Source organism: Triturus cristatus, chromosome 6 (assembly GCF_964204655.1).
Source record: "Triturus cristatus chromosome 6, aTriCri1.1, whole genome shotgun sequence".
Classification (NCBI taxonomy): Eukaryota; Metazoa; Chordata; class Amphibia; order Caudata; family Salamandridae; genus Triturus; species Triturus cristatus.
The window spans coordinates 410693523-410706837 of record NC_140589.1 but is presented as its reverse complement, the minus strand read 5'-3'; the positions used below and the strand labels follow the sequence as shown (position 1 = coordinate 410706837).

The following is a 13315-nucleotide window of genomic DNA, read 5'->3' as shown; positions in this document are numbered from 1 at the left end:
TGGGTACATGCATTCAGGTGCTTACAATTGTGCAGCTTTAACCCAACATGGACCCAGTAGCCCTGTTCGTTTGTATTAATTGTAGCAATTTTCTAGGTTATTGTTTACGCTTCTGGCATGTACTTGTTTTAAATCTTGCAAAGCTTGCTACTGAGAGGTAGTACAGGGTTTTCATTACATAAATCATGGAGCATGGAGAGAGGTTTATATTGAGATGTATAGAGCATAAACATCTACACAGTCAGTCTTTATGGAGATCATGATGTAAGTTTTGCAAGTTTTTTGGGCAGGGCAAGATACAGGTGAACATCAACCTCTCAAGTGGTGGAGGTAGGAGAGATAGCTTGAGGACAACTTTGAAGGTCCTTAGTAAGGAGGGTAATTTCAGGTCAGGTAGAGAGTGAAGGGCTAAGAGAAAAGAGAGGGAAAGTTCTGAATGTATATTTTAACATAAGGTTCTGGGGTTGGCCAGGTAGGATAGGCGAGGCCCTCAGTGGATTTGAACACCAGTGAGAAAATTGTATGTGGGCATTTTGGTACTGGGAGGAGAGGCACCATGTACACCGTCTTGGGGGTGGTGCATGTTGGGGAGGTACATGTTAGAATACACTATTTGGGATGTTTGGCTCAAAAGTGCAGTAAGGCGAGATAGTAGTACTTATATGGGAGAGTACTGGGATAAAGTTTCAAAATTGTGTTATGAATGACATACAGGAGATGGGTGTATGTGACTAAAAATTAACTAGATAAATAAGATTTAAGGGAGAATGTAAGAGGGCAGAAGCTTTTCAATAAACTGTGGTCAACAGCGCAGAATGTGCACTTTGTGTCTGCAGTCATCCGCATTGATTTTCATGCCATAAAGTCGAGAAGGAATTTAGGGTTCGAGGGATTTCTTAGGGAAAGAAAATGTTAAGGTGAATTAGCGTGATGAGTTATGTATGTGGAAGGAGGCAGGGATATTTTCATAACTATGGTCTTCGCAGAAGGTAGTATGATCATTTGCCATTAGACATTATTATGGGTGGATACACGGATAGACAACATTACTGGGTTCCGGAGAGCATTCTAAGTGTATGTTAAATTATTTGAAGTTTTTTTCCCGATGTTAGTAGCAGAAATACAGATGGAGTGGGGGATACATTTTGTATGCAGTGGGGAGGTGTACGTCTGCATATCTGTTGTTAGATGGAAAGATACATGTGGATGCAGATCTTTATGAGTTAAATAGCTGTGATGATCCACTTTTGTGATTCACTTTTGCCAGGCAATTGAAGGTGTATGAAGTATGGAAAGTTTTGACTGTAAAACCTCCAATGCATTAAAGGAGATGAAAGATTCAACAGAATAAATATTAACAAAAGATAACATGTGGGTTTCATACTGATGAGGTTTTTTCTTCAGGATCTGAAAGATATGCATGTTTGGAATGGCATTGGTTGTGATGGCCACATGCATAAATAGTGATGTGAGGGGGGCACTTTACAAGTTGGAAGAGGGCTGTACATAACTAGATGTTGTTTTCATATAGGTATTTATTGGAGAGCAGGTTGTAGTGTTTATATCCTGCATATAGAAAATGGTGTTGAGGTTGATGTTACAAAGCAAAATGGTAATTTTTAGTGGGAAATGTTGTTAAGTCAAGTTCTGGATCTTTAAAATACAGGTAAGTTCAACGTAGGGGATATACATTATAAAAAAATGGATTGACTGACTCATTAGGCACCCATGCACAGTGCGGGTCCATGTATGTTTGTGGCGTTTGTTTAGCACAAATCCAGGTGGACAGCAGCAAATCACCAATGAGATTCAAAGCCGGAGATGCAGTCAACAAATATTAGGTGAACATTCAGGGTTGACACGGCAAAGTAGTAAAGTGTCTTTTTAGTGTTATTGTGCTCTCTAAAGAAAGGTGTCCACAGCTCTTTACTAAAGCAGAGCAAGGTTGTGGCAGTCTTGATGGATATGGGGATAGATGCAAAGATTGAAAAGGCCTGTTATCTAGATTATTGTTTTGTGCAATTCTTCCTCTCCATTCTAATGGTGTTCTGGCTGCAAGTTTGCCAAGAAATGCTTGATCGTGGAGTTGTGAAGTAGAAATGTGGGTTGCTGGTCATGATGCATTTGTAGATCATGTAGCTAGTTTTGAATATGATACAGGCAGGAAAGGGAGTCAGTGAGGTTCAATTAGTGGCTGGGTGATGTTGTCATATTTCTTCATATCATTGAGAAGGTATGCTCTGCCATGTAGGATGCCATGAAAGTGTGCTAGTGTGGCATTTGGGTGACCGGGTAGCAAGGCTTTGCCTAGGGGTGGGCGGTAAACTCCTCTCTGCTGATGGAGTTTGTGGAGATTTGCCTCTACACACTCCACTTGGAGCATGGAGTTTGACAAAAACTCCACCAACCATGGCGTGGCAGAGTTTACCGATGACCACCCCTGGTGTTATGCTACTTAAAATGAGCACCATCTGAAATATTACATGGGTGCATTGGCAGGGCTGTTAATTAGCCAAGGAGGTTAAATGTAAATTACAGAAGGGAGAGGGTGGCTAGAAATTGAAATGCAGTATACTACATTGTGAAGATTTTACAGTGCAAATGCTCCAAAAGCCATCACAGTGTTTCCTGGAACTCTACCCTGGCTGTTGCTGGCTGACAATCTGTGCTGTGTGGCATTTCATTCAGTCAGCACACTGGTTGTAGGGAGTAAGACCGCACACTCTGAAAGACTACACTACATTACTGTCTCCGTTACCAGATATCATTCAGTGCAAAGGGGACTACAGAGGGATAAGGGCTGCCGTTGCAAGCATGGATTCCGTTAAATAACTGGAAGCATCAAACTTGTATTCACCAAATCCCAGGGCGGTACCCATACGAGCAAGGCAAGCAATGCCTCCCCCTGTTCCCTTTATAACGAATGTAAGAAACATCAGAAAACACGTGTTTACATCTCACATGTACCATACTTCCCAAAATCTCAGTCATGTTCTAATTAGCTCAGTAGACTAGTGAATGTACTGCTTCAAACCACGTTTGACCCCATTATCAGAGGTTTGATTATCAGTAGGCCTGATTGGCCTTTCATTCTGCTCATGTCAATAAAATAAGTAACCATAAAATGTCTGGAAATAATGCCAAGGGTTGCGGTGCAGGTTCGCTCCGCAGATATGCGTGTTGTGGTTTAATGTGCTGTCACTCTGGAAGCCCCATACTGTTGCCACCAAATCAAGGTTGCATGGTACGTGTGCAAATGTTTCGCCATAAAGGACAGAGTTGCTCTGTTATTTAATAGCTAACCTCACCAAGAAATTTTTATCCAAACCGCAACGTGCCCTGCCGCCACCTTCATGAAGTCATCTGAACTTCATTTCATAATCTGTTTGGATGACATTTTGATAACTTCAGCAAGTGTGAGGACAAGCATTTTATGGCAATGCCGCAGTTTATTAATGAGTCCTACAGATGTGCTCTAATCCCATGTGTTTCCAGTACAATTTTTGTGTGCTGTACCTGACTTCTCCTGTACTGTACTCTTCAGTACCTGGAGTTTTGGTTCTTGGATTTATTGTAATATCTCCAGAACAGCTCTTTGACCTTAGCAGATGACAATCTATCTCTGTAAGCTGTTTATTATGTATGCTATATGTTTTTCTAGCATTTATTGCACAGCATTAACCTAAGGCCTTTGTGTATGTGGCTTTCTGTTCTTGGTTCACATGTTGAAGGTTAGTGGAACAGGTAGTTCTTGAGATGTTTTTTTGGACACTATCAGCTAATTTACCCTAGAGAAAGCTATGAGTGGGGAAGGAAAGGATGCATTCACCACGTTTACCAGGACTCAATCTGTTGATACAATCTTTTTCAACAGGTGGGTGGGGTTTTGGGAAAGAGTGCACCACGCATAGTTTTCTGGGTGTGAGAAGCATTTCGAGGGACTGACTCGAGTTTTATGCACATGCGCTACGGGGTGCCCCAGCAGGTTCAGACTCAAAGGTAGTGGTGCATTATTGATTGAGGGACGTGCAGTGAAAACTGCTTCAGCTTCTTCTGTCAGTTCACGCATCTGCGAGGTAATGGAGCAGAACAAGGGTAACCCCACAGTAAAGAAGATTGACATTTCCCTGAGTACGTTCAGCCTATAGAATTTAACATGTCTACAAAAGTTAATTGTCTGATCTGGGCCATGTAGGGAAAGCCTAGCGCAAGTGTTGAAGCCATTGAGAGCCCTAAAAATCCACATTGAGTGCGCTCAAATATCACCCCCAAGGTTTTGTGATATTTGTTACTCTTGCACAACTCTGAGTGTCACACAACGTGGGCTGTGTTGCAGACAACATTGTGGTATACTTTGACACTCCACTTTCTGCTTCAGAGAGCTCTCCTGGGAGCCAGCAGCACTGCGTGTTATTTAAACAGCTCCATTGCATCAGGAAACACCTTGGTACTGCATGCAGTGCTATGGTGCTTCAGACATCCCATCTAACCTTAAAACAGAAATGCATCAGCTTTGAAATCATATGTAGCCACCTAGAAGATGCTACTACAGTTTTTATTTTTTGTAAACATCACTGCTTCTCAGGGCGTCTCTAACTCAGGTGGCACACCCAGGGGCTTTGCCGAGCACCTCATTACCCCTTTGTTTAAAGCAGCACCCCGTCAGCCTATGGCTTTTCATGAATGCCTCCCCCCATTTGATTCTGGATACAGGTACCTCGTCACTCTCAATGGTGTCCATCGCCGTCACAGTCTGCAATCATCCACCCAGAGATGTGAGGAGTGACTGATGCATGTGCGTGAGGTGTAAATTGAGGTGTTAATGCACATGTGGGGGTGCCGTTCTTTTCAAACATGAACAAGAGTCTTGTGTTTTGAGAAAAGATGCGTAGTTAGCAATGCTCACATCCGTGTTTTGAGGTGAGCCGAAATATGCAGAATCTCGTAGAGTTTTTATGTAACTCCATGGAATTCCACAGAGTAAAACTCAGCAAGTAATGCCCACCCCTAGCTTTTTCACAATAAAAATGGGAGAGTATGATGGCTTAAACTGCAGATCTGAAATCACTTTCCAGGAAGAATGTTTTCTGTTTTGTTTCTGTTAGAGAGAACTAGTACCAGATCTTGGTTCTCTTGCTATTGTGTTCTTAGAGGGGGATGTTGGTGTCCTGAGTTATGCTGAGTGACTTGATGTTGGGTCAAATTTATTTTCTGACCCATCAAGGTTCATGCCATTGAGACAGGTTTGGACTAGTTGAAGAAACAGTGGTCAAGTTGAAAACCTGAGGGACTCCACAGGCAATCAGGATCTTCTGTGACCTAGGTAAACCAGCTTTTGGTGACCTAAATGAATATGTAAAACTATGCCTTGAGTAGGTGATTAAAGGAGATATGTCTGGCCCAAGACCTATGGCATTTGAATGGATTATACAGGTGAGGCATCTAGTACAGCAAATTACCATTTACCTTTCAAGATAAGTTTACATTTTAGGTTGAAATACAATTGCTAATGGATATCCTGATGGACTCATGAGGCATATACTACTTACACTTGCTCATGAGATAGTTGGGACCTGGTCTGTGGAGGCATTTTAATATTGGTCAGAATATTAAAAGGTAAACATTTTATTTATAAGAAGCCAATACAGCCGCCTTCTAGCTTTGGACATGCAACTACCTCTATGTAGTCTGGGAACAATTTTGACAATGCTGGTTTGGACCATATCTGATTTCTGAAAAAGGACATCAAATAAGCTTCAACAAATGACTATGTATTTATTACACAGTATATATTTATTCAGAGATTTTAAACATCTTTTCAGGCCCCTTCAGAGTGGTGGGGCTGAAAAGAAAACATTACAAGGTAATCAAAATATTAAAGGTAGAATACTGTCAGTTGTTTATGGTGGACTTAACATTGAAATTGTTTGATCTTCCCATAATGATGCTGTGTTTCACTGAAAGCTTATTTGATTAATTCTATTTTCCAGAATTTCCTGAACTGAAGTTGACAGCTTTCCTTTTGTAGCGAACGGCAAGGTCTATTCCAAAGATTAATTTCTTCACCCTAAACTATCACCAACCATTTAGCAATTTATAAAAGGACTGTTGGTGGATACAATGAGCCAAGGTCTATTGTTTCTTGTTTGGAGTTTAGTGTTCTGTCAATTTCTTGGCCCCCACATCTGTATCCCAATATCCTTTATGAATGGTGCACAGCAATTTGAAGTTGCCCCGCGCTGGGGGCAGAGTAAAGCATTCTCAGCCTGCTTCTACTACAGAGGAGAACCGATGCACAGTGCTTTACTTGCAGTTGGATTCTGCTGAATGGAGTCTTGCCAGTTAACTACACTTGGGCATCCAGGATTTTGCTGGGGGCAAAGCCTCTACTGTAGATAGCTGCTGGGGACTTCAGTGCCCATAATCCCCCGCAGGATCATCAGCTTTTCTACTTCAGCTTATTTACTCAGTTTTTGTTAGAAATTAGGTTTCCGGTTGGCCTGGGTATGCACCTAAACCAGGCAGAACCCGCCACTCTAGTCTGGGTAAGGGAGTTACACACCCAAGATAGCCCCTGCTCACCCCCTTGGTAGCTTGGCAGAGCAGTCAGGCTTATACCAGAGGCAATGTGTAAAGCATTTGCGCGACACACACACCAGTGACACACAACCTACACCACAAAGGAGGCTCCACAATAGGTTGTATAAATATATCACATATGTTGTAAAAACACATAAACCAGAATCACATAAGTCACTTTGCCACTACGCAATGAGAAAAAACATTAATGGGAATAATATTTAGCTCCTGAATATAATATTGAGGGCAAGGCAGAGAACACATTGTTATGTTGCCTATGTTCAAGGAATGCTTCTGTTACCGAGAGCCGTGTTCTACAGGGCACAGAAGGAGCAGGTCAAATAGCCTCAGTTAGGATTTCATAGAATTGTGGGGGAAGAAACTACTCTGCTCCCCACCTTGAGGTTAGCAAAGAGGTGATAAGCGTTTTCTGAGCACACCGTCCCCGGTGTGCTACTGCTGCTCTAGTTGCCTTGAGACCCTCTTAGGCAAGTAGTCGCACTGAACAAATACTGATTGATTGAAATACTTATTGCTTGTGGAGCTGCTAGGGGGGGATTGGGAAGAGCGTGGCAGTACTTTTTGAACTCGGAGGCCCAGCAGGACCTCCGTTAAGGATACACCCTTGACATTCCTGCCGTTCCCTCCCCCCACTTCCCCACCCGTCCTTTTTCCCTTCCCAACTTCCCCCATTTATTACTGTGCCATTTAATGTTGCTCATTACTCCCCTCTTTTTTTATTGCAACCTTGTTGAAAACTCTTTCTTCACTAAAAATGTATGCCACATAAAAAAAAGAAATCAAAGGGGCCCATGTCAATGCTTTCTCGGTCCTTCCACTTGTCTCTTGGTGCCTACTGCTTATCTCACCCAAGCCCGCAGGGATCTGTCCAGCGATGGGCAGTCAATGGAGGGCTGGAGCTGGGAGGTGTTGCTGCAGAAGCTGCTTCTTCCGCTACTGGCATTGGGAGCCTCGGGTGGCCTGGAAATGCGATACCGGGCGCCGGGGGAGTCTTGCTCAGCACTTGCTGCTAGGCAATGCTGGCCGCGTTTGCTACATTCGCCCAGGTAGAGAACAACCACACTTCCCTTATTCGAGGTTGGAGATCTCGCAGCTCAGCACAGTGGGTGGCGCCTTTAATAGCTGCCTACATTAGTCAAGCAAGGTGGGAGTAAATGAGATCTTTCGTCACAGAAAGCCCAGCTCAGCTTTCCAGCAGCAGGCAAGGGGTAGCAGGAGGCAAGGGGCACCAACAAGTTTGCAAAGAACACTGTGAAAGCACCAGGATGGTGCAAACTACAGTGCAAGCACCAGCACCTTGAAAAACAGAAGGCAACCACCAGAACTTTCTCAAATCAATTTAAAAGCATGCAGGAGGAAGACTTTGATATCCCTGAGTCTTCCACAACAGGAGGCCAGCACACACAAGCCCTTGGAGATTTCTTCCCAAGCAGGATACCATCAGGGCAAGAAAAGTCAGTCCTTTTCCTCCACCATTGACAGAAGTAGCAACTGCAGAACAACCCACCCCTCATACAGAAAAGGCAGTGCTCCTCACAGAGGGCCCGATTCACAGAACTAACTTAAGACAAAATCCTAAACTTACTACCATTTTGGTATTCACAGAATGCACTTACTGCTTTTGGTATTCACAGAATGCACTTACTACTTTTGGTATTCACAGAATGGATTTATGACTACTAACTTTACGTCCGCACTCGGGCCGGAATTTCCAGCCCAGAGGCGGAGCTTCCAGGCCGGAGGCGGAGCTTCCGGCCCAGAGGTGGAGATTTTGGCCATGGCTAAATCTCCGCCACTGGCCGGAATCCCCACCTCCGGGCCGGAAGCTCCGACTCCGTCCCGGAAGCCCCGCCTCCGGGCCGGAATTTCCGGCCCGAGTGCTGACGTAAAGTTAGTAGTCGTAAATCCATTCTGTGAATACCAAAAGTAGTAAGTGCATTCTGTGAATACCAAAAGTAGTAAGTGCATTCTGTGAATACCAAAAGTAGTAAGTTTAGGAATTTGTCTTAAGTTAATTTTGTGAATCGGGCCCAGAGTCTTTCCACTCTTCTTCTTGGTAGGGTCCTCTTGTTTCCAGAAGTGAATCAAATTTTCTGGGGTTTAAAGTCCAATACTTATACCCAATTTTCTCTTTGTTCGCTTTGCTTCAGAGTCCCCGAGCTCAGCCCAAACCAGTTCTCTACTACCTGGTCCAGCATGACCACAGGGTGTGAAGACAGCATTATGCTAAGATAAGGAGACACAACATATTCAGGTGCTAATGAAACCCCTCCCACCACTATAAATGCAGACTAGCTCTATTTAGCCCAGCAATGAGTCACCCAGGCAAGCCAGAGCACACTTCAACCACCCTTGTGACTGTCTACAGTGAATGCACATCCTTAGCTACTGTCACTCCAAAACCAGACGCTGAATACACAAACAGTCAGAGGCACACAGAATGATAAAGCAATAAAATGCCCACTTTCTAAAAGTGCCATATTCAAAAACATAATTAAAAAAACACCTTTATCAAAAGGTGTGTTAATAAATTCTGGGTTCAGAGAGCCTAAACTCAATTTTTCTATTTTGTCCCAATTGAAAGTTACACATATAAAATGTTAAAGTGCAGCTCAATGATAGTCTAAGGTACAGACAGACTTTCAGCACTGAAAAACAAAATACACAGTATTTTACTACCAGGACATGTAACACACACCAGTACATATCCTACCCCTTTCACATATACTGCACCCTTCTCATGGGGTTACTTTGGGCCTACCTAAGGGGTGCCCTACATGTAAGAAAAGGGAAGGTTAGGGCCTTGCAAGTGGGTGCACTTGGCAGGTTATCATGGCAGTTTAAAACTGCGCGCACAGACACTGCAGTGGCAGGTCTGAGACACATTTGCAGGGCTACTCGTGGTGGCACAACCAGTGCTGCAAGCCCAGTAGTATCATTTGATTTACAGGCCCTGACATACTCAGTGCAATTTACTAGGGACTTACCAGTAAATCAAATATGCCAATCATGGATAACCAATCATATTTACAATTTAGACAGAGAGCATATGCACTTTAGCACTGATCAGCAGTGGTAAAGTACCCAGAATCTTATACCCAAAAAATAGGGTCAGAAAAATAGGAGGCAAAAGGCACAAAGTTTGGGGATAAACCTGCAAAAAGAACCAGGTCTAACAGCTTCACTCTCCCACTGCTCGTGATGCACGCAGGCCACTCCAGGGCGAAGCCTGGGCCAAGGGCTGGCCTGTCCGCTCCGGTCAGCGACAGAAAGAGGCAGTGCAGGGCCATACTATTTGGTCTCGCTTCTGCCTATTTTGTTATTCATCGTCCTTAAACTGAGTAAGCCCGTTTTCAATTGAGAACAATTAACAACTGTGGTTACTCCCTTTTGGTGTCATAGGGCCCGATTCACAGAACTAACTTAAGACAAAATCCTAAACTTACTACCATTTTGGTATTCACAGAAGGCACTTACTCATTTTGGTATTCACAGAAGGCACTTACTCCTTTCGGTATTCACAGAAGTTAGGAGTCCTAACTTTAGGACTCCTAAATGCCTTCTGTGAATACCGAAAGCCTTAAAATTAGGATTTTTCTCAGTTTAGTAGTAGTATAGTTAGGACTCCTAACTTTAGGACTCCTAAATGCTTTCTGTGAATACCAAAAGTCTTAAAATTCGGATTTTTCTCAATTTAGTAGTAGTAAAGTTAGGACTCCTAACTTTAGGACTCCTAAATGCCTTCTGTGAATACCGAAAGCCTTAAAATTAGGATTTTTCTCAGTTTAGTAGTAGTATAGTTAAGACTCCTGACTTTAGGACTCCTAAATGCTTTCTGTGAATACCAAAAGTCTTAAAATAAGGATTTTTCTCAATTTAGTAGTAGTAAAGTTAGGACTCCTAACTTTAGGACTCCTAAATGCCTTCTGTGAATACCGAAAGCCTTAAAATTAGGATTTTTCTCAGTTTAGTAGTAGTATAGTTAGGACTCCTAACTTTAGGACTCCTAAATGCTTTCTGTGAATACCAAAAGTCTTAAAATTCGGATTTTTCTCAATTTAGTAGTAGTAAAGTTAGGACTCCTAACTTTAGGACTCCTAAATGCCTTCTGTGAATACCGAAAGCCTTAAAATTAGGATTTTTCTCAGTTTAGTAGTAGTATAGTTAAGACTCCTGACTTTAGGACTCCTAAATGCTTTCTGTGAATACCAAAAGTCTTAAAATAAGGATTTTTCTCAATTTAGTAGTAGTAAAGTTAGGACTCCTAACTTTAGGACTCCTAAATGCCTTCTGTGAATACCGAAAGCCTTAAAATTAGGATTTTTCTCAGTTTAGTAGTAGTATAGTTAGGACTCCTAACTTTAGGACTCCTAAATGCTTTCTGTGAATACCAAAAGTCTTAAAATTCGGATTTTTCTCAATTTAGTAGTAGTAAAGTTAGGACTCCTAACTTTAGGACTCCTAAATGCCTTCTGTGAATACCGAAAGCCTTAAAATTAGGATTTTTCTCAGTTTAGTAGTAGTATAGTTAAGACTCCTGACTTTAGGACTCCTAAATGCTTTCTGTGAATACCAAAAGTCTTAAAATAAGGATTTTTCTCAATTTAGTAGTAGTAAAGTTAGGACTCCTAACTTTAGGACTCCTAAATGCCTTCTGTGAATACCGAAAGCCTTAAAATTAGGATTTTTCTCAGTTTAGTAGTAGTATAGTTAGGACTCCTAACTTTAGGACTCCTAAATGCTTTCTGTGAATACCAAAAGTCTTAAAATTCGGATTTTTCTCAATTTAGTAGTAGTAAAGTTAGGACTCCTAACTTTAGGACTCCTAAATGCCTTCTGTGAATACCGAAAGCCTTAAAATTAGGATTTTTCTCAGTTTAGTAGTAGTATAGTTAGGACTCCTGACTTTAGGACTCCTAAATGCTTTCTGTGAATACCAAAAGTCTTAAAATAAGGATTTTTCTCAATTTAGTAGTAGTAAAGTTCGGACTCCTAACTTTAGGACTCCTAAATGCCTTCTGTGACTACCGAAAGCCTTAAAATTAGGATTTTTCTCAGTTTAGTATTAGTAAAGTTAGGAGTCCTAACTTTAGGACTCCTAAACTAAGGACAATACGTGCTCAGGACTAAGTGTTCTTTAACACAGAGTCTAACATTGAGCTGCCATGAGCAGAGGCTGTTTTTTGTGACTGAGGATTTTCTAGTTGTTAGTTTAACCCAGAATCCCTGGTATTTACCCCCTACAATAGGGGTGAGGGCTGTCCCTGCCAAGTAATTTATGCTTAACTCTGGCTAGGAGACCTGAGACTCCTATACGCAGCAGCAGATGATGTTTCAGTGATTTAATTTGTCTATTGTATTGGAGTTGATATATGTGTGAAATGCTGCATTATTTAACTTAAATAATAATTGCTAAGTACATTTGAATAGGTTGTTCAAAAATATAAATTGCATATCTTTGTTGGCGAATATTAGGTTGTCATCTACCACTACTGCAAGTAGAAGGCCTTGGACAAGCCAACAGGAGTAGAAGGTGCTTCCAAAATACCTAGGCACTCTGCAGAGAATTGCACTTTGAGTGAAATTGATGAGGTAATAGAGAAGGCAGAGGGTTTTCTTTCAGCAAAGGAATATGGAGGTCATTTGTGGAAGAGAGGTTAGGGGCCTATGCAGAAGGGCATTAACTTGTGTTTTGGTAAATCAAACCCTAATGGCAATCTAGGGGCTAGAAAAAAGATGAGTGCACAGCTATCCTCTTACCGGAGAGCCCAAAGAGTGTACCCGAGTTACCCTGTTGGAACAAAGGCATATTCCCTCCTTCCCTATATGCAGTATCAAATGATCGAATAGGCATGCAGTACTAGAACCAATAGAAACAATCGCAGTACCGGAACAAGTAGGGACTGAGCTTTTTCTGGACATCCGGACATCCACAGTAAGGGTGAAAAGAGAACGCCTAAGCAGATACATGTACTTAGGGGTAAGATTGTCAGCCTGCGTGAATGTATGGGCAAGCTGGTGAATGTGCTAAATGAGAAACTAGATAAGCTAGCAGACAGGTTAGCAAAAATTTGCAATCCTATTAATGGCAGCAGAGACCAACAGGGTATAATGACTAGTTAACAGCTTTTCTCTAATAAAATATCTCCTTGTAGGGGCAAAACAGAGGCTGTATTAAAAGGCAACCATAATAGACCACAGCTACCTTCTAGTGCAAATAATGACAGAGGGAACTGATAGAATGGAGGTATATACCGAAGACTGAGTGTCCAAATGGAAAACTTATACCCCAAGCTGTACAGACATTCTAGACACCTAGGTAACAATACGTGCTCAGAGGCCATAAATACAACTAATCAATGCCCCTAAAATTGCAAAAGATGACTATGAATCTCATGATTGACATGTTAATAAAGTGATCCACTGGTTGAGACATGTGAGAGAGTGCATATCCATCACCAGGGAAGATATTCTAAAGGTGGCACGCTTCAGTGGTAACCACTGGTTGAGACATGTATGAGAGTGCATATCCATCACCAGGGAAGATATTATAAAGGTGACACGCTTCAGTGGTAAACAAAGCCACTTTGACAGCTTAGGGCTCAAACCGAAGACTAATGATCTGGCTGAAGGGCTACTCATACTGGAGTTGAGGTTTAGGCCCACTATTAAGTCCCAAATAAAACATATACGTTGAATATCCCCAACCTGCAAG

General features: G+C 42.1%; 1 protein-coding gene across 1 annotated transcript in view; it reads left to right on the top strand.

Annotated features, from left to right (window-relative positions):
• Nucleotides 1–13315, top strand: part of CSMD1 (CUB and Sushi multiple domains 1) — a 2626220-nt gene that overhangs the window by 1824600 nt on the left and 788305 nt on the right. The window lies entirely within an intron of this gene.